The sequence below is a fragment of the Adiantum capillus-veneris genome, chromosome 17, assembly GCF_014529385.1.
Source record: "Adiantum capillus-veneris isolate H3 chromosome 17, ASM1452938v2, whole genome shotgun sequence".
NCBI classification, from domain to species: Eukaryota; Viridiplantae; Streptophyta; class Polypodiopsida; order Polypodiales; family Pteridaceae; genus Adiantum; species Adiantum capillus-veneris.
The window spans coordinates 18439432-18456303 of NC_140947.1; positions in this window are offsets into that span (position 1 = coordinate 18439432).

Consider the following 16872-nt stretch of genomic DNA (forward strand, 5'->3'; position numbering starts at 1 on the left):
GATGTAAATACGGCATTTCCTCACGGTGACTTAGAGGAGGAAATAAAAGGTAAGGAGAAAATGGTTTGTAGATTAAAGAAGAGCTTGTATGGTTTAAAGCAAGCATCAAGACAATGGTACTTGAAGTTCGCTCGATGGATATTACATCATGGATTCAAAAGATGCAATTCAGATCATTGCGTGTACACGAAGAATTTGGGAGATGGGAAGTTCATCATCCTAATGTTGTATGTTGATGACATGTTGATAACAAGTGCTAACATGCAGGACATCAAGGACCTAAAAGAAGAGCTATCTAAATCTTTTTTAATGAAAGATTTAGGTGCTGCAAAGAGGATACTTGGTATAAAAATATCAAGGTACAGGACGAAGAAGACAATAAAGCTATCTCAAGAAGATTACATCAAGAAGGTACTAGAAAGGTTTGCAATGCAAAATGCAAAACCAGTTTCTACACCTTTGGCTGGTCATTTTAAACTAACAAAGGATATGTGTCCAAAGACACAAGAGGAGATAGCCTATATGTCTAAAGTTCCATATGCTACAACGGTAGGTTCTCTAATGTATGCTATGGTCTAGACAAGTCCAGACATTGCACATGCAGTGGGAGTTGTGAGTAGGTTCATGGACAAACAGAGCATTGGCAAGCTGTGAAGTGGATACTTAGGTATCTAAAAGGGACAACAACAAATGCTTTGTATTCTAGAGGAACTGATATTTTTCTAGAAGGGTATGCTGATGCAGATATGGCAGGTGCTAAAGATACTCGAAGGAGCACTACTTGCTATGTGTTCATGGTTGGAGGCACAGCAGTAAGCTGGGCTTCAAAGCTGCAGAAAGTGGTTTCACTTTCTACCACGGAAGCAAAGTATGTAGCAATGAAGGAGGCAAGCAAAGAAATTATGTGGCTTCACAGATTCTTAGAAGAGCTTGGATTCAAACAAGACAATTGTGTCTTGTACAGTGATAGCCAAAGCGCTATCCATCTTGCGAAGAACTCAACCTTTCATTCAAGGACAAAGCACATTGAGGTGAGATATCACTTCATACGTACTCTTTTGGAAGAGGGACAGCTAAAGCTAGGAAAGGTGCATACAAGTGAAAATCCTGCAGACATGTTTACAAAGGTGGTCAACAAGGAGAAGTTGAGCTTTTGCTCATCTTCAATCGGCATTCAAGGATAAGAAGCTAGAATGGAAAGCAGTCACAAGTTTGGTTTGGAGATCAGTCTCCAAGTGGGAGATTGTTAAGTATGGGGGAGCCTGGTTTACCATTGTAATTTTCTGTGGTAAAAGCGCACATTTGTAAGGCCCACATTATGAGGAGAAGCCATCGTGTGTGAAGGAAAATCACTCGCCGAAAACCAAAATTTTCACGGCCAAAAATCAGGGGCAACTTTAGGGGCCTCGGGGGCGGAAGCCCCCGAGACTTTTTTTTTCCTTCACCGGAATATTCCTTTTCGCCGGAATATTATGGCCGGACGGCGGCCGGAAAGTGCTCGGAAAATGACCTATCGGTTGGCCGGTTGGCCGGTGGCCGGTAGTCAATGGCCGGTGGCCAGTGGTCGGAAGTCAATGGCCGGTGGCGGTGGCCGAATTTAATGGCCGGTGGCCGAATTTAAAAGCGGACTTGTCTTCTCAAGGGCGGCCACACATGGACGGATTGAAGGGTCCGATTTGGACTTATCTACACAAGGGCGGCTACACATGGCTGCCTCTCATGAGAGAGGGCAGCCCTTTTGGCCTATAAAAGGAGGCCATTTCTACACAAATTTCATAGTGTGAAGTTGATGTAACAAGGTGAGTGTGAGGTGGTGAGAGTGAAGCAAAGCGGGAGCTCCATTAAGGGTATAATCCCTTTGTAAACTACTTCTTGTTTTGAAGTACTAAAGCCATTGAGTGGCTGCTTTCCCGTGGACGTAGCCCACATTGGGTGAACCACGTATATCGTGTGTACTCTCTCTCTCTCTCTCTCTCTCTCTCTCTCTCTCTCTCTCTCTCTCTCTACTCTATAATCTCGTGTATGTAAATCTGTCTCTCTCCATTAAGTAATCTACTCAATTATCTTTTTAGCTACGTCATATTTCCTAACAAAGGGGACCCATGCAAAATGGAGTTCTTAAAGTATCTGGTTACTTCTCCCCATTCCAAAGCCTCAGCAACACTTTTGCACTTCCTCATCAGCTCCCTCGAGAGTCCACCAGATCTAAGATAAGACCACTTCGGGGCAAGAAGTTTGTCGTGCATCCCAACCCCCTTCCACTTTCCCCCTTTCGATCCCAGTTTTGCTGCATCAAGCATTTCCTTGGTCATGATAGCCCAAGCTTGGTTTTGTTTAGCCAATGAGACCATAAATTTGGCACAAAGGGCCTTAGCATGAGATACAGGGTTAAGAATGCCGAGCCCTCCTTGGTCTACCGGCCGAGCAACTACCTCCCATCTAGCCCACTGCCATGGCCGGGAGGTTTTTGTGTTGTTCTTCCAAAGAAACCTTTTCACTGGTTTTAAGAATTCTTTCCAGTTACACTTAGCCATCTTGAGCACAGGGCTGAGGAAACCAATACATGGGATCATAAAAGCAGTGATCACTCTAATCTGACTTTGGAAGGGCATGAGAACAAACTCCCACCTTCTCATTTTGGCGCTTATTTTTTCAATGACCCATTGAAATCTTTGTTTGTGGGTTACGTCCACCCCTACGGGGGCTTCCTGGTGTCTAAATACACTCCCTTTTGAGATAATCTCCCTTGTCCAAACTGTAGGGTCAAAAGAGTCATTCTCCGATAGGGAGATTAGTCTTGACTTCTCTATATTGCACTTGGATCCCGAGGCCACGACAAATGTTTGCACAATCTCCAAAGCTCTCCTGACAACTTGAGGGCATGCCTTCAAGAATAGGAGGCGAATCATCTGCAAACATTTTGGCGAGTAGCTGGTCATTGCCCGACAATGCCAGACCTTGAATCTCTCCCTACGCAGCACTGGCTTCGAGCATCGTAATGAGAGGATGTGACCCGATGGAGAACAGCAAGGGGGCCAGGGGACATCCTTGCTTAATATACCCTTTAACCTCACAAGATCCCACAATTTTGTCATTAACCTGGAGCTCTAACTGGCTGCCAACGCCTAGTGTGCGTATGAGGCAACAAAGGCGAGGCCCAAAGCCCAAAGCTCCTGTGACTACTTCTATACAGGACCATTCTATCCTATCATAGGCTTTGTCGAGGTCCAGTTGCAACAAGATGCACTCTTGCTTGGAGAAGGATGCATACTCTATTCCTACTATTGCTGCCAAGATATTGTCATATATAGATCTCTCTTTAATGAACCCGTGTTGATGGGGAGAGATGATCCGACTCAGGAGGGGGGCAAGTCTGAGAGCTATTGCCTTGGCAATAATTTTGTATGCTACTGACATCATCGTAATGGGACGCCAATGTTTAAGTTGAGAGCAGCAAATCTATTTGGGGATGGGCTTGATAAGCCCTCTCTTAACACTTGCATCCAACGTCTCTTTTGAAACAGCTAGATTGGCCATCCGTGCGACTGGACCCTTGAGATCATCCAAGAATTCCTTGAAGAATTCAGCCGTCAGTCCATCCTAGCCGGGGGACTTTTCCCTACCAAGAGCTTAAGTGCCGCTGACCATTCCTCCTCAGAGAAGGCCTTTTCCATGCGGTCGGCTTCCTCCTGGAGAACCTTATTTTCTACAGTTCCAAGTAAAGACTCCCGGGCTTCTTCCACTTCTTGAGATTGGGTCTCTGGCTGGCCGATAATCTGGCTGAGACCACCATAGCCCACTCGAATCCTACCATCTCTCTCTCTCTCTCTCTCTCTCTCTCTCTCTCTCTAGATCTCTCTCTCTCTCTCTCTCTCTCTCTCTCTCTCTCTCTCTCTCTTGAAGCAGTACGAGAAGAACGAAGGAGATGAATATTATCAAGGCACGCTTGGCAGGCCAATTAAGGTAAAGGGGAAATCATAACAACATCATCATCATCGATCTCAACACTATCATCATCGAGATAGTTGAAGTGTTGTTTTCTCTATTATAATCTAAATTAAGGCAGGTTAAACGAATGTATGGGACTTCAACTCCTCAATTAACATTTAATTAAAGCAGCGGTACTGTTAATGATAATCAAGCTTCGGGATCTTGTTCAAGCTATTAATTTAAAGCTTTGTCTACATTCATTGTGTCTGCTGCAATTGTCTTCCACACACCTCTCACAGCCAGAGGCCCCACGCCTTCCCGGCTCACCTTTCAAACACAAATCCCCCGACATTCTTGGTGAACCCGACGTGGAACGAGCCGGGGTGGGAGGACAAGATGGAGATTCCAACAGAGTTGAAGCAATTTATTGAAGATTGCAACCTCAATAGATTTGATAGAAATCTAGAAGCAGCAGATCTGCCAAAAATGTTGGGCTTAGTTCACAGATGTTTGCAAGAAGTAAAAGCTATGAAGATGAAAGAGAAGATTGATGATGCAGTGGAGATGGTACTTGATGCCGTACATGAACAGTATGGATTTTTTCAAGGACATGATCCAGATGGACTCCTTGCATGCTATAAAGCGGAGATGAAGAGTCGAGGAATTTTAGAAGATCGGATGATTTCGAGTTTTGAAGAAGTGGTAACCTCCGAATTTAAAGGTAAGGTGCGAGAACTTGTAGAAACATATCCCACACGGTGGGACTATTTTGCAGATGGATTTGTTCATGAAAGCTCAAGGATTATTGAGTTGGCAATGAAGGAGATTACCGAACGAAGCCAGATTGTTTTCTATAAAGGTGAAAGGGATCAGATGCAGTTTCTCAACTATGATGAATTCTGGGAGCATATTTATGCAAGAAGCAAAGCCAAAGAAAATATTGAGCTCGAAGTAGCAGATTCAGTTTCAAAGGAACTTATTTTGAGCAATGAAGAAAAGGTAAACGATGAATTTAATGTTGAAACAAAATTATATGAATTCTTTTCAAAGATTGCTCGCATGGATGCTACCTCCAATAATGGTTTTGGTGAAGACATAGACTATACAGCAAGTGGTTTACAAGCTACTGACCTTGATATGGGTTATTCTGAAGGATTTTTTCAAGAAGATGAGCTTCTATAGGATATTACTGAAACTATTTGCACTATAGCCGAGCAGGACAACATGTTTGTTGCAGATGAGTGCATAAACAAAGCTATTATATACACAGTAGCTGATGAAGTGACCAAGATTGTGGACCCAGCACAGGATGAGCCTGAGGATGTCAATGAACTTATGATTGCTACTAACCATATGTTTACAGATGCTATTATCATGGAAGAAAATGTCATAATCGATCATTTCTTTTCTAGACCTGAAGGAGATGGTTATGACAGTATAGAAGAGCTTTCTAATGTGTGTACCTCTTTAGACGAGGTGCCAAATGAGCCTTTGCAGTGCTATGACGCATTGCTAAGTAACATGGATGCAGATGACGAAGCAATGAATTATATGGATAAGTATGAAGATTGCTTAGATTATGTTGATTATGAACAGGATATTGACATGGATTTTACATCTATTCTTATATATGGGCTGCAAGAGGAGCCAACTCCTAAAGCTTTGTTGAATGTTGAGACTTCCAAGGGTGATTTTCCCAAGGATGTTATGGATGAAGATCTTCAAGATAAAGCTATTATTCATTATCAACCTCAAAAACCAGGTAAAAATCTCTCTGATGATACAAGTCTAGGAAGTCCTAAGTTTTTCGTGATGGCTATGAAGCTAGAGGGGGTGACGCTGCTAAATCATCCCTGATACAACTAAAGTGCACATGATTTTTTGTTTTCTTGGACAATGTGACAAATGTGGCTGGATTTGGATACTATTCCTAGTAATTCTTATGTCAATGATGTCCTGGCTACCAGTAAAAGGGAGCCAGAATTCTTTAATTCTTCCTGGTAACGACCTTAAGTTACCAAAAGTTTGTGAGATGTGGTTGTTGCACTATGCTTCAGAAGAAGCTCTAGTATATTGCGGAGGTCAACAATGCTATGTGATCTTAATGGTATTTGATCCAGGAGATTCGAGAGATCTTCAAAGGCAGGTTCATTATGGATGGGTATTTTTGAGTATATATTGTGGTTTCTTTCTGCTAGATCCTGGAATAGCATATTTAGAGCAAAAATTCTTGAAGTTGATTGATACATGATGTGTGTGCTTATGTGGATATTGTTGAGAGAGAAGGAGAGAGCACAGAAGTAGAACCCCAAAGTGTGTAGAATACACACATGAGATGATGTATATATAGAGGGGACCTGGGTGCCATATATAAAGAAGCCATATATTGAGTAGCTTCACATATAAGCTCAACACCCCCGCTCAAATAAGGGTCCCTAACTGTGGATGAAAAAACCCTTGGGGGATCAAGGGAAAAACCCACAGCTCTATATACACCCACCGTTATATTATAAAAATCATTGAATATACAAATGTTTACGAGGAGCTACATCACTCCTTTTACAATGAATGTTTTATGAGGAGTTACATTACTCCTATCCTATCAAATACAATAATGAATACAAAGGTTCAATAAAGAGGTGTAAAAGCTATCGATTAGCTTGTAATCAAAAGTGTCTCCATGAATCTGTTGTGTAGCTTGTCATCAATATCGCATCACCAAACATGTCTTCATGTTGTCATCAATATGGCATCACCAAACATATCTCCATAAATATTTTATTGTCACCAAGTTTTTCTTCATAAAATCAATTCTTTGATCAATCCTACATAGATCATAGACTCCAAAAAAAAACATGTCATGAAAATTATTAGCATCGTTAATGAAATAATTACGTTCACAATGCCATAAGAGATGGTTCGCGACGCCACTCTTTTGACGACATATATACGCACGACAACATATGGTACATAAAGTATAAACGTAAAAGTACAAAATGTGTGATTACGTGATGCAAATGATATGTGTATATACTACATAAAACAACATTTATCAATGTAGTGATCAATGAATACCATCAAAGTATTAACAAAATATCATCATTATATCAATAAAAATGAATAAATGATCATGGTATCAACGAAAAACATCATGATATCACCGATAATAATCATTGTATCAACGAAACAACATCATGGCATCACCGAGAATAACCATGGTATCAACGAAACATCATCATGACATCATCGAGAATAACCATGGTATCAACGAAACAACATCATGGTAACACAGAGAATAACCATGGTATCAACAAAACATCATCATGGTATCAACAAAAATCACAATGGAATCAACGAAATATCATCATGGAATCACCGAGAATAACCATGGTATCAACGAAATATCATCATGGCACCACCGAGAATAACCATGGTATCAATGACATATTATCATGGTATCAACGAAAATCACCATGACCAAAGTATTAACAAAACATCATCATGGTACCATCAAAATCACTATGGTATCAATGAGAAATTATCAATAAAACGACGTAAACTATATCTCTAAAAGAATAATTATACGAGAATCAATGAATGAGTATATCATATAACAAAAGATCATGTACCAACAGTAGCTCGATAGAATTTGGACGATCATCAACGGCTCGACTGAATCGGAACGATGTGTAACTGGCTTCTGCAGCAAAGTTACGTCAGTAACAAATATATGATTGATGAAGAAAAATATATTTGAGAAGTTTTCAATTATGAGAAAAATAAAAAGCAAAAAGTAAAATTTTGATTTTCAAACATATTTGCAGTCCGAGACGATAACCCAAAATCGGTGCAGAATTTAGAGAAACTTTCTTCTGCAAAGTTATAGACCACATCGATTCCAATCCCCATAGCGGGTAGTTTCTTCTGCAAAGTTGTAGAACACATCGATTCTGGTCTCTCACGCGGGTAGTTTCTGCACAATCGTTTTCAATAAGCAAAAAAATAAAAAACAAAAAACGGAAATTGCTTTTTAGGTATGTACGCAGTCCGCGAACGATAACTCAAAATCGGTGCAGAATTTGAAAACACTTTCTTTTGCAAAGTTGTAGACCACATCGATTCCAGTCTCTCTAACGAGTAGTTTTTGCAAAATCGTTTTCAATAAGCAGAAAAATCAAAAATAAAAAACGGAAATTGCTTTTCAGGTATGTACGCAGTCCGCGAATGATAACTCAAAATCCGTGCAGAATTTGAGAACACTTCCTTCTGCAAAGTTGTAGACCACATCGATTCCGGTCTCTCGCGCGGGTAGTTTCTGCAAAATCGTTTCCAATTAGCAGAAAAATCAAAAACAAAACGCGAAAACTATTTTTCAGGTATGTACGCAGTCCGCGAACGATAACTCAAAATCGGTGCAGAATTTGAAAACACTTCCTTCTGCAAAGTTGTAGACCACATCGATTCCGGTTTCTTGAATGGGTAGTTTCTGCAAAATCGTTTTCAATTAGCAGAAAAATCGAAAACAAAAAACAGAAGTTGCTTTTCAGGTATGTACGCAGTCCGCGAACGATAACTCAAAATCGGTGTAGAATTTGAAAAAACTTCCTTCTGCAAAGTTGTAGACCACATCGATTCCAATCCCTTTGGCGAGTAGTTTTTGCAAAATCGTTTCCAATTAGCAGAAAAATCAAAAACAAAACGCGGAAACTGTTTTTCAGGTATGTACGCAGTCCGCGAACGATAACTCAAAACCGGTGCAGAATTTGAAGAAACTTCTTTCTGCAAAGTTGTAGACCACATCGATTCCAATCCCTTGCGCGAGTAGTTTCTGCAAAATCGATTTTGATCAGGAGAAAAATTGAAAACAAAAACGTACTGCTCTGATACCATGTTGAGAGAGAAGGAGAGAGCACAGAAGTAGAACCCCAAAGTGTGTAGAATACACACATGAGATGATGTATATATAGAGGGGACCTGGGTGCCATATATAGAGAAGCCATATATTGAGTAGCTTCGCATATAAGCTCAACAGATATTATGCTGCTCCACTATTAGGGCAATTTCTTATTATCCCATTTGATCCTGGGAGCTATTGAAGAGCAACTTGCAGATTCAGAGATATCATTTATTTTCCTGTAGCAGGTTACCTGGCACTAGTTTTTGTTTTTGGATTTATGCTATCAAGAAAAGAGTATTGGAATTGGTGGTCAGTAATCTTATATGGCTAGCTTCTAGTTGACATCTTTGGACAATTGATAAAGTATCTTCACATCTTTTGAGTTGGTTCTACTACCAAAACTTAAAGTAAAGGACTTGACAGCTATTCCGTGTGCAGAGAGAGTAAGGCATACTTGAGCTTGAAAGTGTTCTCTAAAGTGAGCTTGATGGTCAAGTCATGTGCATCATTAACTGGAGCACTTGAGTTTGGCGGGGTTCACTAAACAAGTTTTTCATAATTGAATGCTTTGGAGACACGACATATATGGTTCAAAGATTGTGATGGAAAGCTACCAAATAATTGAGCTAGACCATTGATGATATGGTTTAAGCCTTATTTTGTTTTACATATACTTACCAGTTATGTGATCTTCATGGAAAGTCGCTTAAGGTGATTATAGCAGATATAGATTGAAGACTGGTTGGCACAGACCGGAGGCTGTGCAGGTTCACAGGGGGTGGATGTCGTGCCGCTCCGCTTCCACGATGGAAAAAAGAGTAAAGAGAAGCAGAAAAAGTCTATTTGAAGCTCACACATTTATTGAGCGGTGATCAGGGCTCGGAAACAAGCAAGGACATCCAGAAAGTGTATACTTTATGTGGTTATGAAGGCCAAAGCGTAGAGATTTTATGCTTGAAGAAAAGGTTTTACATGTGAAAGGGCTCTTAGAACATATAAGGCAACTTGGGTAGAGGAAGACATGTGGTCAGTGGTAAAAAGGAAAGTGTGTGAGAGACTTCACATCTCTGCATGAGGGAGGCCGAAAAAGTCCTATTTTGGAAAAGTTTTGTAAAACAGGTTTCTGGACAAAACGGGCCACGGAAGTAGAAGAAAAAGGGCGTTTTGAGCATTTTTGCGTCTCAGGCACAGAGACTAATTCTGCACCGATTAAGAGATATTCAAGTTTTTGTACTCTACTGTATTAGCGGGGAGGAAACCATAAGCTTTGAGCACTCTAATCCTAAGCCATAAGCTTCCATAGCCACTCTAATCCAAGCTTCCGTAGCCCACTCTAATCCAAGCTTCCATAGCCAATCTAATCAAAGCCACCATAGCCCACTCGAATCCTACCATCTCTCTCTCTCTCTCTCTCTCTCTCTCTCTCTCTCTCTCTCTCTAAGCAGCACGAGAAGAACGAAGGAGATGAATATTATCAAGGCAAGCTTGGCATGCCAATTAAGGTAAAGGGGAAAGCATAACAACATCATCATCATCGATCTCAACACTATCATCATTTAACATTTAATTAAAGCAACGGTACTGTTACTGATAATCAAGCTTCGGGATCTTGTTCAAGCTGTTAATTTAAAGCTTTGTCTACATTCATTGTGTCTGCTGCAATTGTCTTCCACACACCTCTCAAAGCCAGAGGCCCTGCGCCTTCCCGGATCACCTTTCGAACACAAATCCCTCGACAACGCGGCCTCTACTTTTCCTCACTTTCAGAGCCCTAAAAGAATGTGCTTGGTTAGAAGGCTCTGGTTAGAATCATCATCACTGCGCTCGAAGATAACTTTATCCATCACATAGATGATGCTACATCCACACTTCATGCTTAACAAACCGTAGAGCGTGTTTTTGGTGCTCGAGGTAAACATCCCAAAATGAGCCTCAAAATTCAACTTTGTGGTCTCATTATGCAAGAGCAAAGATGATGTTGATAGCCTCTTCAACAAACTAAAAATTATCTCAACCCAACTTGTCTATAATGAGGAACAAGTTCCAAATGAGGATAAAATCTCCATCCTTCTCAAAACCCTACCAAGTATCTTTGATCACATTGTAATTGTGCTCAAGAAAAAAGATCCCATTCCCGCACTTAAGGATGTTCTCATCTCAATTCTAGAGGAAGAAAAACGAATTGGTACTTACACAAGGTCTCATAATAACGCATTTGTTGTACACGAAAAGGGTTGCTCACATTGTGGCAAAAGCAACCACAAATCATAAGATTGCTTCCACATTAAGGTATGCGCTCATTGCAACAAGAAATGACATGCACCCAGTCGGTGTTTTCTCAGAGATAATGCTAGGAACCAAAAGAATCCTAGAGAACATAAAGTGCACATAGAGGAAGGAGAAAAAGAAGAAAAAGGGGAAGTCAACACTGTCTATTATGAGGATGTATTGTAATGGGTTTTAAGATACTGCCCCAAACCCAAAGTTTGAAGGTAAAACCTACCCTCTCTTGCATTAGATTCCACCTCATGAACCATATGCATTTACCCTAAGTAACCCATATCCGCCTTGGTTAGAATCCATGCACTTCATGTAAGTTTCAACTTACAGGGGCGTCTGTTGGGGTAAGCCGTTTAGCTTACACTCAATGCACGACCAACCTCTAAAGCCAAGCATGCCAACCATGCACCATTATGCGCATGTATGCATCCCACTTCATAGAGTCCCCTAAACCTATGCTTCTTTATAGTCAATGCTATTCTCTATAGCCAGATGCTATTTGAACCTTTTCCACATGTGATGAACGTCACTCTCAAGCATTAAATGCTACCTTCCTTTATGATCCTCCTATATTACGCCATATTACTTAGCTTGTGTTTTTCTCTTCATCCAAATCAATCAAGCAAGTCTATTTTTCATTGAGTGTCTCTCTCTAGTTTGTTTTGCTCCTAATTATTATGAAGTCCTCACTACCATGAATGCAAATAATCTTTATATACTTTATTTAATCAAACCTTACAATGAGGGAGGGGATTTGACGTGTTGAGCTTGTTACTAGTTAGGCAGGGATCTAAGAGAGTTGATCACAAGGGACAGCTAGAGCTTTATGCTAACAAGCCTCTCTCTCTCTCTCTCTCTCTCTCTCTCTCTCTCTCTCTCTCTCTCTTACACACACACACACACATGCGCCTTGGGCAGTGGTCTATGTTTGTCTACGAAGAGCGGCACAAAGGCAAGAGGGGGAGGAAGGCGCAGATGGCCATGTGCAGATAGGGACAAGAAAGTGCAAATGGACGGGGGGATTTACGGGAGAGGACTTTTCGCCCAAATTTATATAGCTAACAGGATTTATTTTAGAGTGCGCCCATAGTAAGTATCCACAAATTTTTTACAATTTCAAAAAAGTATGAACCTTTCAAAACATTTAAAATACAAAAGTGAAGGGTGATATTGTAGGAGATGAAGAGAGATTTATCTCCATATACTAAACAATGGTGAGTCATCAGAAAATAGCTATAATCTCGCCATCGGTCATGTCTCTCTCTCTCTCTCTCTCTCTCTCTCTCTCTCTCTCTCTCTCTCTCTCTCTCTCTCATGGATCACACACTCATCTATACTATATATATAATGGAGCTTAAAGTTTTTGAGGAAGAAGAGACCCTCCATGTGTCACTCATTGGTTCATTTCAAAGAGAACCTTACAAAACCTCCAATGTAAGATTTAAAATGTAAAATGTAAAGCTACTTTGTGTATTTCTTGTGTTGGGAGCGCCCAAACCCTACCATATGCTCGCATGTATTGGCTTCAACGGTGCCTCTATGGTTGGGGCCTCATTGGGAGGGCTGTCTGGGGAATCTGGGTGGGCTCAGGGTCAGAGCTGCAGATGTTTCCATTGTTGGTGGCATCGAAGAGGGTTTGTATTTGGAGTCTAAGACAGGGCAGGACCCGAGAGGGGGTTTGCCTGCTAACTCTTCCCTCTCCGTCGCTATTTGGGGGCACGGTTCATGGCATATTTTTTCTTCGGGGAGACCTTCCCTCCCACTTCCCATGGGAAAGGCATCGAAGGTCAGCTATGGTGCGTTGTTGTTTGGTAGGGATTATTTTGGTGGCATCAAGGTGTGGTTCCAAGCATTTGATGTCATGACCTAAGGCTCCGATGGTGATTTAAGTGGTGGTGTTCGCATGTGGTCGGCTCTTCCTGCATGGTTTTCTTGTGGTCCTCTGTTCACAAGTTGGTGATGTTTATTCTTGTGGGCATTTCCTTACATGGATGTTGTTCGGTGATCCTGGCACACTCCTTGGTGGTCGAGTTGTTGTTGCTCGGCCTTGACCTGGGAGAGTCATTTTTTGTTGTGGAAGACTCCTTGAGGCAAGCTCGGTTGGTGTAGTAGACTTGGTGGGCTTGGTGGCAACTTAAGGATGCTGCGGATTTATGCTTGTATTAGCTTATGTTTTCTACTGATATGGTGTATGGGTTATGGGCTTCTTTGTAAAATTCATGTCTTTTATGAACGATGTCTATGTTGAGTTGTGTTTGCTCCTTGAGGCATGCTCGATCGGGGTGGCAGACCCGTTGGGCATAGTGGCACCTTGAGTTGGTTTGTATAGGTTGTATGGGTTAGGGGCTTCCCTGTAAAAAAAACGGTCTCTATGAGCTTTTTTTTTTTTTTTTGACATGGCTCATGTTGAGCATGGTGCATTTGTAGTAGGGTATTTTTTTATATAATTTCACTCTCTCTACGAAAGAGTTTTGCAAAAAAAAAAAGTAAAAGTGAAGCGTAAGTTTGCAGGAAATGAGAAGGTGTAGACCATGTAAAGTGAAAAGACTTTCTACTCTAAATAGAATAGGCTAAGATTTAAAATGTAAAAGTGAAAATTCAGCTTTTAGGAAATGAAAAACCTTTTGAGTAGGTTGCCCCAGTTTTGGAAGCAGGTGGATTAATCGGTATCTTTCGAGATGCCTTGGATAGGTTTGAAGTCAAAAAGGGGGAAGCAGACACGTGGAGGCGGGAGAGAGAAACAGTATACGCGACGTGTTGTCTAGTTGCGATGACAAGAAGTCGGAGAGAGAGAGAGAGAGAGAGAGAGAGAGAGAGAGAGAGAGAGAGAGAGCAGCCCATTTGCGAGAGGTCGCCCTCCAAGTAAAGCATGAATGAGGAGAGAAGCCCGCTCCACATCTCCGACAACAGACCTTGCAAGGAGACGTGGGAAGCAAGGTGCATGGGAGTGGGGGTGGTGGTCGTGGCTATGGGAGGCGCAGAGAGAATGCTGGCATGCAGGATGGTGGGGCACAAGGGGGGCGATGCGTAGCAGGTGAGTGAAGAGAGCGCCAAGCGATGGCGAGCACGCAGGGGAAGCGAATAGAGAGGGATTGTTTTTCTTTTTGTTTGGAGCGCTGGGATCTCGGGAGATTCCACTTGATAGGAGCGTAGACCCATTAGTATTTTGCCTAGCCAATTTTCGGAAGCAGGTGAATTAACTAGAATCTGAAAATATGCTTCTAAAGGTTCAAGGGTAAGACGAGAGGAGCTGACACGTGGTTGTACCCATATGCTTGGAGAGGTTTGAGGAAATAAAAGTGGAGAGAGAGAGAGAGAGAGAGAGAGAGAGAGAGAGAGAGAGAGAGAGAGCGTTGCCATGTGTTAGTAGGAGTACAAGCGCACAGAGACGCTTGATTTTTTTACCTGTATCATGGAACAGGTCAAGGTGAGAGAGAGAGAGAGAGAGAGAGAGAGAGAGAGAGAGAGAGAGAGAGAGACTTTTTTTTATAACGTGTGCTTCACGATGGCCTTAGTTGAACTGTGTGATAGATGCAAGGTTGGCTGAGATTGCTTCTTCAGCTGCGACCACAAGCTCTTGGTAGACAGGTAGATTTTTTCATGTGGATCGTAGTGCAGTTGGGAGCATGTTGCAGAAGGCGCAATGAGTAAGGTACTGGTTTGAAACAAGGTGAACGATGCTGACCCTCGTCTATGGGCAAGAGGCGTAGACATTGTGGGGAGATGTGAGGTGGGGACGATGGGTCAGCATCTCGACAGCTGAGAGAGAGTGGTGCCATGCCAAAAACCCGTTATGTGGGTGCTTATGGAGAATAAGGAAGGTGCACGTGTCGTCTTGCAGACCACGACTGACGATCGAATTAATGTGATAGCCACAACAAGCACAGTGTGCCTTGGGATGTACAGAAGGCTCAAGAGTTTGCAGACGCAGCATTGCTGGGGAACGGCATTAGGGGTTGATGGCGACAGTTTTCTTGGGAGGTGTAGGGTGCATGAGAGAGAGAGAGAGAGAGAGAGGGAGAGTTTTGTGAGGCCTTCGTTTGCAGGGTAGGGCATGGTTGAAGCGACGCAATCTCTGTCTCGTAGAAGGGGCGGCAACTCTCTCTCTCTCTCTCTCTCTCTCTCTCTCTCTCTCTCTCTCTCTCTCTCTCTCTCTCTCTCTGTGTGTGCAGGTCGAAGACTAGAGCATGTTGCGGCCATGACGAGAGTGAAACAGAGCTCGCTGCCTCTTGCTCTATGGAGCCCATGGGAGCGTTCCATGGCGATGGTGGGGGAAGGAGGGCACCAGAGACGGAATGGCAGCGATGGCAAGCGATGGTGGGGGCAGGAGGGCACCAGAGTCCCAATGACAACGATGGGTGAGGGGACATGGTGTGTGCTGGGGACCGCGCGTAGGAATCGGGGACAATGCAGAGTCTTCAACTTTCTGATCTAGGGGAAAAGGGAATCTTCCCAATTAATTAATGGTTGTTTGATTTTGGACCCAAATAGGTAGCTACAAATTCAAAAGACTTTTTACTCTTCAAACAATAAATGTGCCACTCTAAATACAGATTTTAAAAAAAGGTAAATTTAGTGGAGATTTAGTTATTTAATAAAAAAATATTTGTTAAAAACTATTTGGCTTTATCTTTTCAAGAGATTTAAAAAAAAACTAATATTGATGTTTCTTATTTAGAGATTTATCCAAGTTTGTATTTCTTTCAAGAGGTTGAGAAAAAGAAGAAAGCTCACATATTCATGCATCAACTTGGGAGAGGGTTGTTTCGCTTTGAAAACATGCATGCAAATGAAGGGGTTGTTATCCACGTTGTTAAACCACGAGAGAGAGAGAGAGAGAGAGAGAGAGAGAGAGAGAGAGAGAGAGAGAGAGAGAGAGAGAGAGACCATCGCATAGCTTATGTGTGTTTTTGTGTGCGTGTGTGTGTGTGGGAGAGAGAGAGAGAGAGAGATTTTATCATCAAGCTCATAGGGACTCCATCTCAGCAAGGGCTCCATTGCCCTTCAAATTTCCAGATATTATGATTTTTTTCGCATTATAGCAATTTTTAAAGATAGCTAACATTTTTTATCTGACAAAAATGAGAAAATTTCTCAAAATAGGTAAAATCCCAACAAAAACCAACGCTAACATTGGCACCTCGAATGGAAAGAGAGATTTTTCAGTTCACCGGCATTTTATCAATCATGGGGTATTTCATTCTTTTATCTTTTAAGAGTGAAACTGTGGGCCACGCTTAAATGTCTATAAATTCTATGAGACCAGGTATGACAAATTCCATAGGTACAACAGCTTCAGTGCCATACACCATTCTAAATGTTGTTAACCCCGTAGTGACCTTATAAGCTGTTCTATATGCCCATAGAGTAGTTTGAAGTTTCAAGTCCCACTGCTTTGGCTTTTTCTGCACAATCTTGGTGAGGATAGTCTTGCTAGTCTTGTTGTTGCTTTCGGCTTGTCCATTGCATCTAGGATAATATGATGTTGATTTTCGATGCTTGACTGGAAGCATATCGATACATAAGAATATCCATAGTGTCATTTATAAGTGTGTACCTTGGTCTGACACAATCTCCATAGGACATCCGTACCGACAGACAATATTCTCAAATAGAAACCTAGCAGTGGATTTTGTTGTGTTGTCGGGAAGAGCCTTAGCTTCTACCCACTTGGTCACATAACAAGTAGCCATCAATATATACCTATTCTTCCTTTGAGTAATCTTCTGGAATGGATCCATAAAATCCAGACCCCATTTCAAGAA